Source organism: Canis aureus, chromosome 37 (assembly GCF_053574225.1).
Source record: "Canis aureus isolate CA01 chromosome 37, VMU_Caureus_v.1.0, whole genome shotgun sequence".
Lineage (NCBI taxonomy): Eukaryota > Metazoa > Chordata > Mammalia > Carnivora > Canidae > Canis > Canis aureus.
In genome coordinates, this window is record NC_135647.1 from 1699397 (window position 1) to 1718081 (window position 18685).

Consider the following 18685-nt stretch of genomic DNA (forward strand, 5'->3'; position numbering starts at 1 on the left):
AATCCCCAAATTCATTAGGTACATTTTCCACTTTTCACATGAGTACACTAATGATGTATCTAAATTTCCTGCCATCAGATGTGAGATAACAGTGTTCTCCTTCTCTTCAGCTTTTTTTTTTAAAAGAGATTTTATTTTTAGATATTTTAAGATACAAAATCATATTAAAAGTTAATGGCTTAACTTACACAATTGTCATTTTTTCTGTCACAGACTTGGTTAGGAATTTGGGCAGAATACAGCTTGTCCTGATTTCTGGAGACCCAGCTGGAAAACTCTAAGGCTGGGGGCAGGAAATCATCTGCTGGCTATGGGCTGGAGACCTCAGCTCCTCTCTACAGGGTCTGTCCCTGTGGCCTCGCCTGGGCTTTCTTGCAGCATGGTGGGCTGGGCTCTGAGGACAAACGTTCCCAGAGAAAGCTGTTGGGAGCTCTTGTGAGCTAGCACTGGGAGTCCCACAGCATCAATTCCAGCCCATCACAGATCTATCCAGATGCAATAAGAGGGAACTTGGATCCCTACCTCTGGAAGGAAATGTGTCAAAATCATTTTAAAGGAAGAGTATGTGGGATGAAATATGTTGGTATGGCCATTTTCAGAAAATACAATCTGTCACTGGCTTTCTTATGGCTGGACTCAGATTTCACTCATCCAATTTCCCCTGAACTTGTAAAGAAAAACTTGAGAAAATAAATTAATAATAAAGAGGCATTTGGAAATATTCCACCCAGGAGGTCATGAAATATTGACTGTGCTGTGCAGGAACCAATCTATCAAAGACAATTGGATTATGGCATATTTTCAGCTGCGATTCCATATTCACAATACATTTTATTAATATTCATTTTCAAGTATATTTTAAACCTATACTCAGTTTTCATTTCACAGAAAATATATACATAGACCTCAAACTGGTATTATAGGTAGTATTATGCAAAAATTCAACATTTGCATATATCAAAATAAACAATTTTGTATTCTGTTGTAATTGCACTGCTGAAATATAGTCACATTAAAAAGAATAACATCTACAAATAACCTAATTTTGAAGAAAGATATTTCCCATTCAATGCTAGAGTCACAGATGAAGAAATTAAAATTAATTTTATATTAGATTTTAAAGTGATGTCTACAAATTTAAGTGTCCTGTAGATTTAGACCCTTGCAGTCTAATTATAGAAGCCTGTTGATACTCCTATTTACTGGAATTTTACACTGCTTCTCTCCTTCACAGTTTAACCCTAGAATGAATACTAGTCGCAACAGGGTTCTTTTGCTTCTTTTGACTACTTCACTTTCACAGTCACCGAAACATTTTTTTTTTTCAGCCATAAAAGCCATTATGTTTCGGAATAATTACTTGCCAAGGTGGGTCATTTTGCCGAAAAGCATCTGAGAGCTCTAGAGAAAGGAGGGCGGGATTATCCTGCAGCGCCCAAGGACCCCGCGGGCCAGGGGACAGGGATGGTTCCCGAACTGGGTGCCGAAGTCAAAGATGAAACGGTGCTGCCGGCTGTGGATTCAAATCTGGATCGGTTGAGAACGAGGAGAAACGCCTCCAAATCCACTGAACGGATCTCTAGATTCCGGCCCCCTGGGTCCAGGGCAGTGGGGACGATGCTTGTTCACCGAGTCTCCACGGCCCTGGAGCAGCCTCGGGCTGGGCTACAGAATGGGGGTCCGAGTCGCAAAGAACACGGCGACCTGCAGTCCCAGGTGCGGGCGCTACAAGGACAGAGGTCCCAGGTGAGGTCGCTGCGGGGACAGAGGCCCCGCTGCGGGGCCGGCGGGGCCGGGGGTGGGGGGAGACCAGCAGGGGCGCCCCCAGCGCGCCGGCACCCAGATCTCCAGGCCTGTAGGAACGGCTCGGGTCGGCGCTGACGCCGCGCTCCTGCCCGCCTTCCTGCGCTCAGAGTTCAGAACGCTCGCCCAGGCCGCCGGGCCCAGGGATGAGGGGTTCCCGGGCTGCAGGCGCGAAGCAGGAGCGCAGAAGCCTAAGCGCCTGCAGGACGGGACTCGCCAGGGGCCGCGCCGCAGTGTCAGGATGGCCGAGTGGTCTAAGGCGCCAGACTCAAGCCGAGGCTTCCTGCGCTGGGACTTCTGGTCTCCGGATGGAGGCGTGGGTTCGAATCCCACTTCTGACACTTCCACTTTTGTTCCTCCTTAACACCCCCGGAGATTTCTGGCCTCGACTGGCTTCCAGTGAATGAAAAGTCCCTAACTCGAGAATACTGAGATGCTTTCAGGGACATTTGGACCCAACCCCAGCTCCATTAGAGCTCCCCTCTTCCCAGAAGAAAAAGCCATTATCAACGTGTAGACCAGTCAGTTTTTAGTATGGAGAGAATGACTGAAATCTTCACTACATTTTCATCAGCGAAAAAGAATCAGTTATAAAGCTCTGTCCAAGTTTTCTATGCTAACTGTAAACCTGAGAAGGAAGCCCTTCACAGTGATGACACTTGAAAATGTCTAGGTCAGCAATAGCGGAGAAATGGCCATGCTCTTAAAATAAACTAAATCGATAGCTCCCTCTGAGATTTTATCTCATGATGATGTGATTTAGACGTCTTTCGTTTTTTGAAGGTAAAAAAAAAAATACATATAGGGGATCCCGGGGTGGCTCAGCGGTTTAGCGCCTGCCTTTGGCCCAGGACGTGATCCTGAGGTCCAGGAATCGGGTCCTGCATCAGGCTCCCTGCATGGAGCCTGCTTCTCCCTCTGCCTCTCCCTCTCTCTCTCTCTCTCTCTCTCTGTCTTTCATGAATAAATAAACAAACCCTTTTTAAAAAAAATGCATTGTATGAAGTTTACAAAGGCTAAAATCTTGGTCTTAAAATTAAGATCTTAGATATTTGCAGTTTTGCTTTTAAATGAGTTTGTCTTCCTGTATCATATAGCTTTTGAATGGCTATTCAGCAGTGCCTGTGCCTCTCCTGGGGATGCACATAGTGAAATTCCAGCTCAGCTCCATGGCTGGCCTTGCCTAATATAGTCTCTGTAGCATTTTTTTTCTTTTTTCAAAATTGAGATACATTTCACACAATGTTGTGTAAATTTAAGATGCACAACATACTTCTGTCTGGTCACGTGATTATCATTGCTTCTAGTGCTGAGAGCAGTTAAGATCTAGTCTCTTGATAAGTTTTACGTTTATAAGCACAATCTTGTTGTCCATAATCATTATATTGTGTATTAGGTTTTCAGGAACTACTACATATCTCTGCTACCTTATTATGTACTAGTTGCAAAGATGTACCTTAGAATAATATCTCTCCCATTCCCCCACTCCCACCTCTGGCTATCCACCATTTTACTTTGCTTTCACTATTTTTAAAAAAAATTCCACATTCCACATATAAGAGATATTATGTAGTACTTGTCTTTCTCTGACTTATTTCACTTAGCCTAATATTCTCAGAGATCCCCCATGTTGATCCAAATGGCAGAATTTCCTCTTTTCTCATAGCTAAATACCATTCTATATATATACACATATAAAATTTTATATCTATATCTATATTCTATATATAATTGGAGAGTATTTATAGTGATATATATAATTTCATATATATATACTATATATCATATATATGTATACAAATGTATCTTACATCTTTATCCATTCATCCATTGATGACAAAGGTTGCTTCCATATTTTGGCCTATCATGAATAATACTGCAATAAACATGGGAGTGCTTATGTCTGAATACTGTTTTTATTTCCTTTAAATAAATACCCAGAAGTGGGATTTCTGTATCATATGATAGTTCTATTTTTAATTTTTAAAGGAAACTCCATAATGTTTTCCACAGTGGCTGCACCAGTTTACACTCCCACCAACAGTGTACCAGGGTTTCCTTTTCTCCACATCCTCCTGAACACTTGTTATCACTTGTCTTCTTGATGATAGCTCTTCAGACAGGTATGAGGTGATACCTCATTGTGGGTTTGATTTGCATTTCCTTGACAGTTAATGATAAGGAGCATCTTTTCATGTACCTTCTGTCCATTGGAATGTCTTCCTTGGCAAAAATGTCTATTTAATTCCTCTGCTCATTTAAGTATCAGATTGCTATTTTGTTATTAAGTTGTATGAATTCTTTACAAATTTTTAATATTAACCCCTTATTCAATACTTGATTTGCAAAATTTTTCTCCTATTCTGTAGGTTGTCTTTTTATTCTGTTGACTGTTTCTTTTGTTGTGAAGGAGAATAGCTTTTTTTCTAAAGAATAATATTAAACACTTTACAGAGGATCTATATGTTGATGGAGATGAAAGGGTTTGATACCAGGCATGACAAGGAAAAACAATGCATCAAAGTAGAACTGAGAGTGATCTTTTATGGACTAATCACAAAGTGAGTCATGGACAGCCAGGTGTGATTAATTTATTTCTTTGAGGGCGCCTCGGTGGCTCAGTCAGTTAAGCATCTGCCTTCGGCTCAGGTCACGATCCCAAGGCCTCGGATTGAGGCCCATGTGGGGCTCCCTGCTCACGGAGAGCCTGCTTCTCCCTCTCCCCCTGCTTATGCTTGCTCTCACTATCTCTCTCTCTCTCTCAAATAAAATCTTTTTAAAAATTTTACTTCTTTGAATTCAAAGCCTCCCTTTCCCTTCCAAAGATGATTCCATTCCATTTCTTACAGTCTCCTTCTCACTTCTACAAATTTATAACCACCTACCACTCCTTTTGCTCTACCTTTCCTCTGAAATAATGAAATTGTAAATTATTTTTCTCCATATCTCCATTTTTATCTTTTTCAATCATTGTTCTGAGTTGGGACTGTTTGTTTTTCTGTTACTGGTTTTACTTTCTATGTGTCAAAATATCCACGGTATATTTTGGCCTAGACAGAGAAATGTAAAAAGTAAAATAAAATAAAAATCCTTTTGCAGTTTGCTTCCCTTTGTAAAGTACCAATACCTGCTTAATACAAGGAGCATGGGCCTCTGAGGTTCCCTCTGGCCAGGAAACTGTTATAGAGCTCAATGGGAATGTGGAAGCGATGATCTTAGTATTTGCCCCCTTCCCCAAATATACTAAACCTGGATGTACTAAAGGTTGTACCAAACCTGGATGATGGCAACATAAGGTATTTTGATACAACTTTTAAATTCAAAAGGTAAAGCCAGAACATGAGGGGCATCCGGGTGGCTCAGTGGTTGAGCATCTGCCTTTGGCTCAGGTCATGGTCCCAGGGTCCTGGGATCAGTCCCACATCCAGCTCCCCCAAGGGAGCCTGCTTCTCCCTCTGCTGATGTCTCTGCCTCTCTCTGTGTGTCTGTCATGAATAAATAAAATCTAAAAAAGATTTAAAAAAAAACAGAAAATGTATATATTAACTCTTACAGTGGATCTTTCTCACTAACATAAAAACACAAATGCTGCAAATTGATTTTACTGGTTGTATTATTGATTCTCTTTTGCTTCTTTCAGTTTCTCTCTGTGGGGAAAAGGAGTGAATTTCCCAGTAATTTTGTCACCACTCCAACCAGTCTTAAGGATTAACCTGATTCAAGCTTATGCTGACCTAAGTCTATAGCAGAAATCACGTACTTTCCTTGGGATCTGCAGACCACTGGCTTGAGGAGTGAAGGACCAGGCTTTTCCAGAAGACAAGGCCTGGCTGTCTTCAAGAACAGCTGCCTCCAGTCCAGCAAGTCTGTGCAGGGTCACGTCCACATATGTAGCAGTCTGGGCAACCACTTCTCCTACGTGTAGTCTCCTCTCTATCCCCATGCCTGCCCCTTCACTGCCCTCTGCTTCACCTGGACAGAGCAACTGTCTCTGAGACATTAGCCCACCATCTTCCCAGGTTGCTGGCTTCTTGACTAAAGCCACTTTTCCCTTCCCACCATCATTTGTCTCTGACTACTGATTTTTCAGCAGCTTGCAGCCAGCCTGACTTGGGAACCAGTTCTCTAGTAACAGTTTCCCCAGTGGAAAAGCCTTGGACAGATGTGTGGGAGCCTCTTCGCCTGAGCTACCACCCAAAAAAGCCTACGTCTTACACCGGCTCGTAGTCAGGCCTTCACTTTCCCGCAGCCAGGAAGACAATGTAGCATCTTCCTCCTGACCAGAGAATCTGGCTGATGTCTCTCTCAGCAAGGGGAGGCCTTTCTGGTTACCTTGTATGTTTGTTGTGTTGTGCTTGTTTTTAAGATGAGTTCCCAGGTTTTGGGTTTTGTTAAGTTCACCAAGGTTGGCAGAGCAAGGCATGATCTTCCCGTGGAAATTGTTGCCACCTTCTTCTCCAGGAAGAGGGGTCACCGGTGGCTCCAAGATGGTTAAATGTGCCCGAAGGACTGTGGACACACGCAGGTTCTCTAGTGGAGGATTTTCATTTGTCGGCTGTGGGTTGGGGTATGAGAGATGCCCTTGATGTACTGCGAGCAGGATGAGGATTTGCGTGGAGGGGCCTGGTCAGGGGAGGGTGCTGCCCTGGTAGGGGAGATTGAGATGGGGCTTTGGGAGAGGGGGGGCGGGGAGGGGAGCGGGAGGAGTCTGGAGGGGGAGGACTGAGACCTAGGACCAAAAGATGAACACGTTTGAGGAGTTTGGCAAAAACAAAACAGCTCCGTCAGAAGTGGGATTTGAACCCACACCTCTATACAGAGAACAGAACCCTAGGGCGGTAAACAGGTGCTTGAGTCTGGCTCCATCCTGACACGACACTTGGGGCCTGTGCACAGTAACAGCTGTCAAGGATCAGAGACCATCCACCCAGGAGCGGAGCAGAGAGTCATTCTAGCAGGTCCAGGGGCCAACCCAGGAGCATCCTGTACCACCTGCAAAACCCACAGGTGGGGACTAACAGCCTCTGCAGGGAAACTGCAAGTTGGCGATGGGATGGTCACTGCTCTGGAGTCTGGGGTCTTCTTCCCACTGCCCCCCATCCCTGAGGGCCAGGCCTCGCAAGACTGGCCTGAGGGGTGAGGGGCTAGGGATGCAGGTCTGGTGGGCACTGGGTGGCACCAACCCCTCTCTGGGCCTCTCTCCTCAGAGCCACAGACCCTCCCACCACGATACCTCACAGTACTTCATCATCAAGTTCTATTAGTGTGAGATCAGACTCTGGGGGGGCCTGAAATAGCCCCAGTATACACCTGTATTTTCAGCATCTGGTTCCTGCAAGGGCACCACGCAGTCTTGAATATCACTACGCAACCCAAGGTCTCCCCACTTCCATCACTTCTTTCTGCCTCCCCTCCTTCCTCTCCTTTCCTGTTCCTCCCCTCCCCTTCTCTTTCTCACCTTCTTCCCCCTTCCATTCTGTCGGCCTGCAGAGGGACCAGTGATGTGAAGGGAAAGGGCAGGCGTTATTATAGGACATAAGATATAACATGGCAGCATGGAAGACTTGGTTTAATATCTCTACTGAGTTAAGATAAAAAAGTTGTGTGTGTGTTTTAATCTCTCCTACCTTGGTTAAGGTGTAGGACAGGTGTTCATCCAATGTTCATGCTTCATGCAGCCCCATAGAACCGTTCTCAGTTATTCCCCTAAATTAATGACTTTCAGAACCCTTTCATTTCCCACAAGGACAATCCAAACCGGTAGGCCCTGGCAAACAGCTATATGCAAACAGTTTGTATGCACTGCCAGCAGCAGGAATTGTTCTGTTTTGGTTTGGTCTTCATACTGACAACATAAAATACTGTTTTAAAGGCCCTGCAAAGTTGTAGAAAAACGTGAGGGCCTTTAATCAGCTTTGTATGTCTGAACTCAAGCTCCATCACTTACAAAAGTGTGGTGTGTGATGTTTTATAGTATTTTGGCCATCTGTGAACATTTCCTTCATCTGTAAGTTTAGGGAATAATTCCTTTCTTGAGATTCTCAAGGGATTAAAAAGAATTTATGGGGACTCTTGGATGGCTCAATGGTTGAGCAGCTGCCTTTGGCTCAGGTCATGATCCGGGGTCCTGGGACAGAGTCCCGCATCGGGCTCCCCACAGGGAACCTGCTTCTCCCTCTGCCTGTGTCTCTGCCTCTCTCTGTGAGTCTCTCGTGAATAAATAAATAAATCTTCAAAAACATAGAATTATGTAGGTACTTTCCCTAGCAAACCATGCAACAAGTTACAGCTGCTCAAGAGACTGTTGGCCTTCACATTTCCATTTACTACCCCTGACATCACTACAGTTTTGCAACAACCCAAATTCCCTGCTCCATTGCCTTTTCTGAACTATGGTATCCTGTCTTCCAAATACCTAGAAAATGTGTTCTCAGTCCTTCTTTTTGGCTAATTTTTTTTTTCAAACTTCACAATCGCCAGCCCACCTTGGGTCATGTACTCTGTCAAGATGCACTTGACATCTCAGTCAGGACTTCTTTTTCTTTTAAGCTCTCAAAACATATTGGTGTCATCAATAGGACAAAAAGCTAAAAACTTGACTTTAAAAAATATAATATGAACACAATGTCAAAGATTTCATATATCTCACCAATAACAGCTTGGTCCTTCTGGTGATGGAATGTCCTCTATGGCTCCTCCAGCAGTGGGCCTTCTTCATAAAGTAAGATCTTTATGTTTCTGAATAGAAATTGAAAGACAATTTTGAAGCTAAAGATGAGGCAGTGAGGAGTGAGCGATAGAAATGAGCAATTTGTGGTATATGCCTCAACTCCAGCTAAATAAATGCCCACAAAGAGGGAGCAACCCACAAGGACTCAGGTTAATTTTTCTGGAATAGGAACATCTGTCGTGAGCTTTTGAAGGTTTTGTAGAGGGCCGCTCTCAAGACCACAAACCTGAGCCAGAGCTCTGCCTCACTGCACTTCCAGCCTCCCTCTTTAGGTGTTCCTGGGGCGGGGGGGGGGGGGGGGGGGGTGCGGTCCCAGGAACTGAGGTTACTGGCTCACAGGACCAGAGGCCAGTGCTTCTCCTTTGTTCTGTTAGTGCAGCTGGGGGGGTTATTGGGAGTGAAACCATCTGGGGGAAGCCATGACCCCATGGCTTCTGTCTTAGGAGGTCAACACAAATTCTGCAGATTCTGTAGCAGAGAAAGTGAAAAAGAGGAGGATGTAGCCCACAGATTTCAGAGGGAAGATTGAGAAGGGAAGAACAGCTCAGAAAAAGAATCAATCAGAATTTCCTGAGGCTGGACTTTATGCAATAAAGATCACGTTTCTGGTTTCGGAATATTGGCGGCCAGGTTCATCTCAAGAGATTGATGTTCTCTCTGCCCTTGGGAGAACAATGATATCTGGTTCCTGAAGTGCGGAATATTGATAACTTGTCTTTGTAAAATCCATTTAAAAATATTACCTCTCCAATACAGAGCACCTTCTGCCTTCAAGACTTTTTTTTCTTTTTAACTTTAGAGAAATCGAATCATACAGATGAATATGAAGGATAACCATGAAGCTGAAAGGAGAGAAGTCTGGTTTTGAATACATAGGCAACAGGTGGCCAAGGGCTCAGGTGTGAACAAAGATTCCAGCAAGGTGAGATCATCTGGGGATCTAATAGCTGTAAGGCCAAGTGCCCGGAGGAGGAATGGAAACTGCACGAACTGAGAGGTTGTTTCAGATACTTTTGCGTAAGAGACCGCTAGTTTTTTCAAGGATGCCCTGGGGCTATCTTTGGAAGGCGGGAGAAAGAAAAGACAGTCTCTGAGAGGGACAATTAGGAAGGCGCAGGCAACAGGTGTTAGCTAAGAAACGAGAAGATGGAAAAGCTTTAAAACAGCTTTGTAGAATTCTTTGTCCGGAAGAAACAGGCTTCGCTGACAAAAGCGAGTCCAGGGGCATAACTAGAAAGCGACCTGGTCCTGTTTCCTCCTCGAAGGTCCCTAGATCAGGTGGTCACAACGCACTCATAGACTCACACACACCTGCTCAGTGTCGAGACTAGAAACAGGAGACTTCTAGTAGGCAGGACGTCCCATTGCAGAGGAGGAGGGCACCGAGCCTCCCGCGAGTCTAGGACCTAGGACCGCCCACTTCCCCGCACCCCTGCGAGTGACGGTTCCGCAAGTACTGGGTCTCCCCGCCTCCGCAGGGACCTCACTCGGTCCTGCCCCCTCCCCCGCCTGCCCCTCTGTCCTGCCGGGGTATCGCCCCATCCCCACCCCGCGGAGCTCCGGACCCAGGCTCTGCCCCCGCCCTGGTCCTGCTCGGGTCGCGGAGGGCCGGGCGGCCGAGCTGTGGGTCCGCGAGTGCGCGGGTGGAGGCGCGGGAGATTTGTTTGGATCCACCCCTAGAAATCCGAGTGGGAAGCCCTAACCGGTGACCGCCGAGCTTCCGAGAAAGGGCTCCACTTCTGGCTTTTCTTGAGTAGCTTGCAAAGGCGCGGACGTGCATGTGGGACAGGGAAATGTGGAGCAGCCCTAGTGCGGAAGAGAGAAGAGGAGGAGGGTGGAAAAGAGGAAGCGATGTGGACACCCGGGGTGACTGTGCGTATGCAAATTTGTAAGATTCAAAGCGACCTCCCCGGCAGGCAGCAGAGTGGCGCAGCGGAAGCGTGCTGGGCCCATAACCCAGAGGTCGATGGATCGAAACCATCCTCTGCTAGCTAGCGTTTTATACTCCACGCAAGATCAGCTCGCCTTTCTCACGTTCCAGAAATCCCGCAGAGCAGCAGGTGGAGGAAGCCAAGTCCCAAACGTTCATGACAGTGATACCACTGCTTTGCATTTCTTTTCTCTTTCGGATCTCGTTGAAAATGAGCAATCCTCAAAATTGTGTCTCCATCAACACTTTTAAAGCTCATAACATATTGGGGGAACGAGGCACCATCTTATTTACTGTCCATATGCACTGACTCCCGGCTCCTTCGCCTTCTCAAAGCTGCTACCGTGTCTCGTGAAGGAATGAAGATGTGCAGGGACAGAGGCCGTTTCACCTGCCTGGTCCATCCTGCCTTTCAACAACAGGATGCAGCTCCAGGTAAAACGTGGAGTGAAAAAATAGAACAAGTGGGTACAAGCGGATTCCGTGTGTTGGCGGGGAGGGGCACGCAGTATAGGGCTCACGCCCCTGGAAGGACCGACAGGTGTGTGCAGAAATGGCAGAACTGGCCAAAGTGGGGTGGGCAGGGGAGAGGGGGGTGCAGGGGGAGGGGCGGGGAGACGGCGGAGGACAGGAGCGTGGCGGAAAGGCGAGGAGTGACGAGCACGGTGGGTTTGCAGGGAGTTCGTTTCCCTGGGGGACAGAAGCCCCTCTCAAGGGAGGGCGTCACGTTTGTCCGTTGCTCTTCCATTAACATCCCGGGAACCCCCAACTCCGAAAGAAAAAACGGCAAGACTTGAACCCCCTGCCTTGGGCCTCAGCCTTCAGCCTTTACCCAATTTATGGCTGCCCTGAAGTTCTTCCCACTTGCCAAAGTCATTGGTGGAAGTGGCACTTCTTCCTGCTGCTGAGCTGGCGCGGAACCTGAGTCCACTGAAAGGCCGGCTCTAAGGGCTCCTTCTGCAAGCATTACCTGCAGGAATATTCATTCCCTCCCCCAGAAAATCCCACCGTGTTCTGAGCCACTTTCCTGTAATTCCTCCTTGGAGGAATTGGGCAAATACCACCCAATAACGAGCAAGGAGGAAATGCAGTGCTCAGTGCCACCGAGCTCGGTCGCAGCGTCGACCCGCGCACCTGAAAGACCACCAGTAGCTTCTAAGCACGAGCGCAACTCGTGCCTCCTGGAGCTCCTAGTCATTTTATAAAGTGAATGCAGCGACTCTCGCATGAGGCCTGGGTAGCTCAGTCGGTAGAGCATCAGACTTTTAATCTGAGGGTCCAGGGTTCAAGTCCCTGTTCAGGCGATAACTAGTTCTTTTATTTCAGTTCGGTTTAGGTAAGTGGAGCGCATTGAGAACATTTCCGGAGTTGGGGTACCCATCACAGCCCAACAGAGGCACATCCCCAAAATGGCTTACATTCTAGCTTTTCATTAATGACCTCTTCTCAATATTAAGTAAATCACGTTCCCAGATTTCCAAGAGGAACCGAAAAAGGGCATAACGTAAAAATAGGACATAAGTGACAGAATTATTAAGACAGTCATTTTAAAATTCCCTTGATGTGATTCATTAATCTTGGAATGGTGGGGGGCGGGGGCAATCTAGGTGGGCCTGACAAGAATTTAAGGGAGTAGTGGCTCTGCCCAGTCTGGCTCTGAGGCTCCCCACGGTTTGGAGGCACTCTTCCTACATAGAAAATCCGTGGCATCTCCAAAGCCTCAGTAAAAGACATAACGTGCAAACACATTTTGAAATGGTTTTAGCTGCCTTTTTTGTCTCTACATTAAAAAATTTCTGTTGTTATCCAGGGATTTGGATTATGGTTAAAGACCCTGGTCATGGGCTCCTAGTGTATGATTTCCATGGACAAAGTGTTAAACCACCTGGCTGTGAAACAAAGGTCCTGAGAATTCAGTTTTTGTGATTCTGCATGTTTTTAGTCTGATGATATGAAGTATAAATATGGCACTGAAGTTCATCATATCAGTTTTCCTTCTTTGCTGTTATATTGTTAATTTGAAATAATCAGGTGTGTGCAGTTTTAATCTCTACCCTGTCTTTGTGTATCTTATTATTTTTGTACACACATGAAAATGAAAAACCATTCTAAAAGTCAAAACTATGCAAAGAGATATACTCAGAGAAATGTCACTCGCCCTGGTGGGTCTCTCCTATTTCTTCCTGCTGTCTCTCTCCACTCACCCCACCAACTCTCTGCAGGTCATCAGTCTCTGCAGCTTCTGGTTTATCCTTCCTGCATCTCCTTTTGAATAAACAAGCAGGATCATAATTTTTAAATGTCCTCTTCTTTCTTGGGCTAAACATAGCATACTATTGATGTTGATTTGCACTTAATTTTTTCACTTAATGACAGATCCTAGATATTGCTTGTCAGTTCTTAGAGATCTTTTCTGTTCTTTTTAAATATTTTTACAGCTGCATAATTACTCCATTGTGTGGAAGTAACAATTTATTTAACCACTTTCAACCTAAAAATATGAGTTTTTAGGTTGTTTGCAATTACAAACAATGCTGCAACAAATAAATAGGAACATGTGTATTTTCATTCTGTTGAAGGTAGATTTTCAGGGTAAATCACCAGATTTGGGGTTGGCAGAAGTGATGAATGCCTATGTAATCTTGTTAGATATATCCAAATTCCCCTCCAACAAACAAACAAACAAACAAACAAACAAACAAATTCCCCTCCATAACGGTTGTATCAATTTGCATTCCCACCAGCAAGAAATCAATGCCTCTTCCCCAGAGCATGGACATACTTTTTAATTTTTGCAAATCTGATAGAAGAAAAATGGCACCTCAGTTTGCTGTCAATTTTCATTTCTTTATCTATTAGAGAGTTTGGACACATATTCATATGTATAATTGCTTTTTTCTATCTTTAAAATGATTATCTATTAACATCTTTTGACTATTTTACTATGAAGTTTTGGCTTTTTTTTCCCCCAATCATTAATTGTTTATCTCTCTATATCAGAGATATTAACCTTTATCTGTGATAAGTATTACAAATACTCTTTCCTCCTCCCCTCCTTCCCCCTAATTTGTCAGGTATTTTTGTTTGCTTATCATTTTTTCTGAATTTTAACTATTTTTAGACACTTGAATATATCGAATTGTGGTGCTCACAAATGAATAGACAAATGGCTCAGTGCAATAAAATACAAAGTCCAGAAAGAAACCAGATCACAGAAGGACATTTAGTACATGATAGAGAATGCATTTCAAACCACAGGTGGAAAGATCAAACTTTGTGATAAATAGTTCAGGAACAACATTCCTAGAATTGAAGAGTCAAGGCCTTGCTCCTGATGCAGCTTCAGCTTCAGGAAATGCTGTGGCTGGTTTGATCTATCCAGACCACTCAAACTTTCTCCATATCAGCGATAAGGCCGGTTCACTTTCTTATCCTTCGTGTATCCACTGGAATACGCTTTTAATTTCCTTCAAGAACTTTTCCTTTGCATTCACAACTTGGCCAATCGTTTGGCACAAGAGACTGGGCTTTCAGCCTATCTTGGCTTTCAATGTGCCCTCCTCACTAAACTTGATCATTTCTAGCTTTTGATGTAAAGAGAGAGACATGACATTCCTCCTTTTCACTTGAACAATTAGAGGCCATTGTAGGGTTACTAATTGGCCTAAGTTCAACATAGTTGAATCTCAGGGAATACAAAGCCCCAAGGGGAGGGAGAGGCCAGTGGATGGAGCTATCAGAACATACATAACATACATGAATTAAATTCACTCTCTTATTTGGGCAGTTCATGCCCCCCTCCCCCAAACAACGACAACAGTAGCATCCCAAATCACTAATCACAAATACAACAGTAATGAAAGAATTTGAAATATTGTCAAAATTACCAAAGTGTGACACAGGACATGAAATGAGCAAGTGCCATTGGAAAAATGGTGCCAGCAAACTCACTCGACACAGGGTTGCAGTTTGTAAAAAACTAAAAAAGGAATAAAGCAAAGCTCAAGAAAACAAATAATGCATGTATATCTCGTGAGTACCTTCCTAGAAGCCAAACTGTTGATTTATTAGGTTACATAAATGTTTAACTATTTGAGGTTATGATAAACTATTTTTCCAAAGCTGTAAAAATATATGCTTCTGTCTTTGTCCACTGGGGCTACTATGACAAATGACCACAGACTGGGTGACTTATAAACAACAGATATTTATTTCTCAGTAGTTTTAGAGGCTGAGCAGTCTGAGATCAAGGTGCTGGCAGCTTCAATTGCCTGATAGGAGCTTCCTGGTTCATACACCACTGTCTTCTCACTGTGTCCTCACAGGGCAGAAGGACAGGAGAGCTTTCTGGGGTCTCCTTTAAAGGTCACTAATCCTATTCAGTAGGGACTAACTCCTGACCTAATCACTTCTCAAAGGATCCGTATCCTAATACCATCATAGTGAGGATCAAGATTTCAACATATGAATTTGGGAGTACACAAACATTCAGTCCATGACATCCAGATCCACGTAATTCAATCTGGGTCAAAGGGCCTGAGAATCAGAAGTGCCGAAGGCAGAAGATCCATGTTCCAGCTTGAGCAATCAGGCAGGAAGGGCTGAATTCTTCCTCAGTCTTTTTGTTCTATTGAGACTCTCAGTGGCTTGAAAGATGCCCATCCACTTGGGGGAGGGCAGAAAGCTTTAGTGAATACACTCATTCAAGTGCTAATTTCATCCAGAAACACCCTCACAGACACACCTAGAAACAATGTTTAGCCTAATACCTGGGTACCCTGTGATCCAGGCAAGTTAACATCATAGTTAACTGCTGTAGCTCTTTGGGCAATGTATGAAGTGTTACTGTTTTTTCAAATCCTTTCCAACTGTTGTTATTTTTGTTCATTTAATTTTTATCCTATCAAGTGGAAGTAAGTTTTTTGAGAAAATGGCTTGCATTTGTGTATCACAAGAAGGTTGAATATCTCCAACATAAATCCAAACATTTGAATTTTCTCCTGAATTCTGGTTTATTTATTTATTTGACTGCCCATTTATCAATTGTGTTGATGTGCTTGACTTATCAGTATGTGGGAGTTTTGATATTTTTTTCTTTAGTTTCTTACAGTTCAATTCAGTTATTTGAATTGTAGTTAACCTTTCTCAGTGTAAATTGTGTTTTCTTTTTAAACTATAATTTGATTAAAAGAAACTATTAATTTCATACACACATACCCATCAAAGTTTTCTTTGTAGCATTTCTGTGTTGTATTCAACCAGTCTTCCCAATCTCTGCTGTTGCAATATACATTCTCATGAGGTGGCACTCACTTGTCTGGAGATGCTCATCTTCCTTCCACCACCTCCTCCTGCACTACTCTAGATCAAGAGGGCTCCACTCCTCAGGCTCCATTTCCCAAACTAACTTCCCACCTGTCCGCAATTTAGTTTAGTGAATATGATGCACTGGTGGGAGAGTAGAGCGCAAAAGGGCTAGAGTAGCCTGATAACTTCCACCTCTCTTTACTTTGGGTGCCATATCCTGAAGTAGCTGCATAGTCTCTTTGGCTTCAGTTCTCAGTGAACGGGACTAGTTTGATTAGATTTGGGATCTGGATAATTCCAATTCCCCTCTCTTTCTAAAGGTATGACGGTAGGTACTTTGCTTTCCTTTTTTTTTTTTTTTGGAAGCATTTGAAAATATCTTCATATGTACAGAGCATTAACTTTTTGAATGTAGGTTACAATTTAGGAAAATGCTGAAATGGGATGTTGAATAGCCATGTCTGTGCTGATTGGTTCATGTCCCGTGCTCCTTTGTCCTGGACCATGTAAGCCGCATTCCCCAACTTGCCTTGTCAGGTTGCTTCTGGTTAGGTTTAAATTGGTGTTCAGCACTGGATGGAGATGAGAGGAGAGAAGCAAGAGTGAAAGCAGGCTTTACTCACCACCACTTGGCCTTGGCTGTATCTCCTCAAAGCATCAAATACCTTCTAGGGCAAATCTGTGACTTCAAGTTCTCCCAGGTAGCCTTCTGGCTTTCTGTGTTGATAGTCTCTGTCCCACTGATCACATTAGCTCTTCTATCATTAATTTAGCCAATTTACTATTTTAAATTTCTCACATCATTACCTAGAATAGTATAAACAGGTTCCTGGTTGATTTTTATATATGGCTACTGAGAGTTTTAAATTTTGTTTTTGACATTTATATCCTTAATCTTCTTAGTGTTAATCTTTATCCAATTTCATGTTTCCCTTCATGGGAATACTGTTTTTTTCCTAGCTCCATTATTAATTGTTTGAATTCTCCTCTGTACTAACATGCCACCAGTGCCCATATACCAAATTATATAAACACAAATCTCTTCTGAGGCTTCTGTCTTATTTAATCAATTAGAGGTTCAATATCGAAGCCGGTATTGTAATAATATTTTAATTCTTGGAGTGTCTAATAAGTTCTGTCAGCCTGTTGGTAATCCTTTCCTTATATTCCTTGCTATTGTAGGCCCTATACACTTACATACGGTTTTACAACAAGGTCTTGGAAATTTTATCAAGTTCTTGGAAAATATTGTTGGAATTCATAATGGAATTACATTGAATTCATAGGTCAATTTAGGAAGAAATGATATCATTGAGATATTAAGTCCCCCAATCCATAAAATGATATACTTCTCCATTTATTTAGGTTTTTAATGTCTCTTTTTAAAAGAAGTTATTTTGTCATTTTACCTTTTCTAATATTTTTAGAAAGTTTATATTTTTATCTGTTAGTTATGGTCATCATATGTCATTTAAGAGCTTTGTCCTCCTCTTCTTTTGATAATCTCTTCTGCATTCTAGTCTGAGCAACAATAGCAGAACCATATACTCTTCCTTCCCACCTCCCTTCCCTTTCACCCACAACCAATTTTAATCAGCACATTTCCAGATTTTAGGATATACTTTGGTGCAATCAACCAAGTTTATGCATAAACACTTTACCTTTTATTCTTAATTGTAGGGGGTTAAATAGCATCCCCTGGAAATTTGTGTCTATCCAGAACCTCAGAATGTGACCTTACTTGGAAAAAAAGTTTTTGCCAATATGCTTAGGTAGATTAAGACGAGTTTGTACTGAATGACAGCAGCCCCTAAATCCAGTGGCTTGCATCTTTGCAAGAGAGGACACATAGAGACACAGGCAGAGGCAAGGATTGGGATGGTCAGCTAGAGGCCAAGGAGCAGGGAGGGTGGCCCAGAGCCACAAGGGCCTTAGAAGAGGCCAAGAAAATGCCAAGAAAACATCTTCTCTAGAGCCTTCAGAGACAGCCTGGCCCCTGACATCTTGATCTCTGACTGCTAGTCTCCAGTACTGAGAAAGAACACATTTCTGTGGTTCTAAGCCAACCCAGTTTGCAGTGATTTGTTCTTAGGCCACAGGAATCACATTGTTTTTTCTCTCAGCACAGACACTCATCTCATTGAGGGACCTCCAGTATGTCTCCAGTTCTCTACTACCTGGAATTGCTACCATGACTATCCCTTATGAAGCCCTGTATGCATAACTGAGCTGGAATTTCACTGAGGAATATTTAATTCCTGAGAGTGGAATTTCTACAACTAAAAGGCTATATTCAAAAATAAGAACTCATTTAATGCCAATGCTGCAAAATCTAAGGTCTAGATTTTAGGAGTAAGCTCTTCCTCGTGTTCCATGGAGAAATTCCTATAGAACATATGCGATTCTTAGGGTAACAAACCAACAGAGGAAAATACAGCTAACTCACGGCGGTCTGAGAAAACGTCCCAGGGGAAGGGGACCCGTGAGGCCAATCTAAAATACGGAATGAACTTGAAGTGAAAAAGGAGGAAAGTAATTTTGAGCGGGGGAGCTTTTTAAAACTGTTGAATGCATTTCTTACTGTTTAGGAACATTTCTTTGCTGTGAGTGATAAAACTATGTACAACCATTTCTAATCTTTTGTGGGCTGTCGTGTTTGGATTTTCAAAGTCACACTGGGAAAAATCTGTTTTCTGGAATCTTTAACAAAGTATTCTTGTAGAGACAAATGAAACTCCTGGGAATTCTGTGCCCACTGGGGGTGGGGGTGTCGGGGGGGGGGGACTGCGGGGGGAGGGTCAGAACCGACAGTATGAATGTCCCTACAGCGAGGACTCACGTTCTCCTCGTTAGTATAGTGGTGAGTATCCCCGCCTGTCACGCGGGAGACCGGGGTTCGATTCCCCGACGGGGAG

At 43.7% G+C, this 18685-nt stretch overlaps 1 long non-coding RNA gene and 4 other non-coding genes across 5 annotated transcripts; 4 read left to right on the top strand and 1 right to left on the bottom strand.

Annotated features, from left to right (window-relative positions):
- The first annotated feature begins 2038 nt into the window (after nucleotides 1-2038).
- On the top strand, nucleotides 2039-2144 carry TRNAL-CAA (transfer RNA leucine (anticodon CAA)). The gene is made up of 2 exons: nucleotides 2039-2076; nucleotides 2099-2144. It is a non-coding gene; the product is annotated as a tRNA-Leu (tRNA).
- Nucleotides 2145-3336: 1192 nt separating this feature from the next.
- On the bottom strand, nucleotides 3337-10353 carry LOC144306560 (uncharacterized). Its single transcript, XR_013373634.1, has 3 exons — nucleotides 10237-10353; nucleotides 8453-8541; nucleotides 3337-6358 (listed from the first exon to the last, which is right to left on the bottom strand). It is a non-coding gene; the product is annotated as an uncharacterized LOC144306560 (long non-coding RNA).
- Nucleotides 10354-10451: 98 nt separating this feature from the next.
- On the top strand, nucleotides 10452-10523 carry TRNAM-CAU (transfer RNA methionine (anticodon CAU)). The gene has a single exon. It is a non-coding gene; the product is annotated as a tRNA-Met (tRNA).
- A 1171-nt stretch (nucleotides 10524-11694) lies between these two features.
- On the top strand, nucleotides 11695-11767 carry TRNAK-UUU (transfer RNA lysine (anticodon UUU)). The gene has a single exon. It is a non-coding gene; the product is annotated as a tRNA-Lys (tRNA).
- Nucleotides 11768-18613: 6846 nt separating this feature from the next.
- TRNAD-GUC (transfer RNA aspartic acid (anticodon GUC)) lies at nucleotides 18614-18685 on the top strand. The gene has a single exon. It is a non-coding gene; the product is annotated as a tRNA-Asp (tRNA).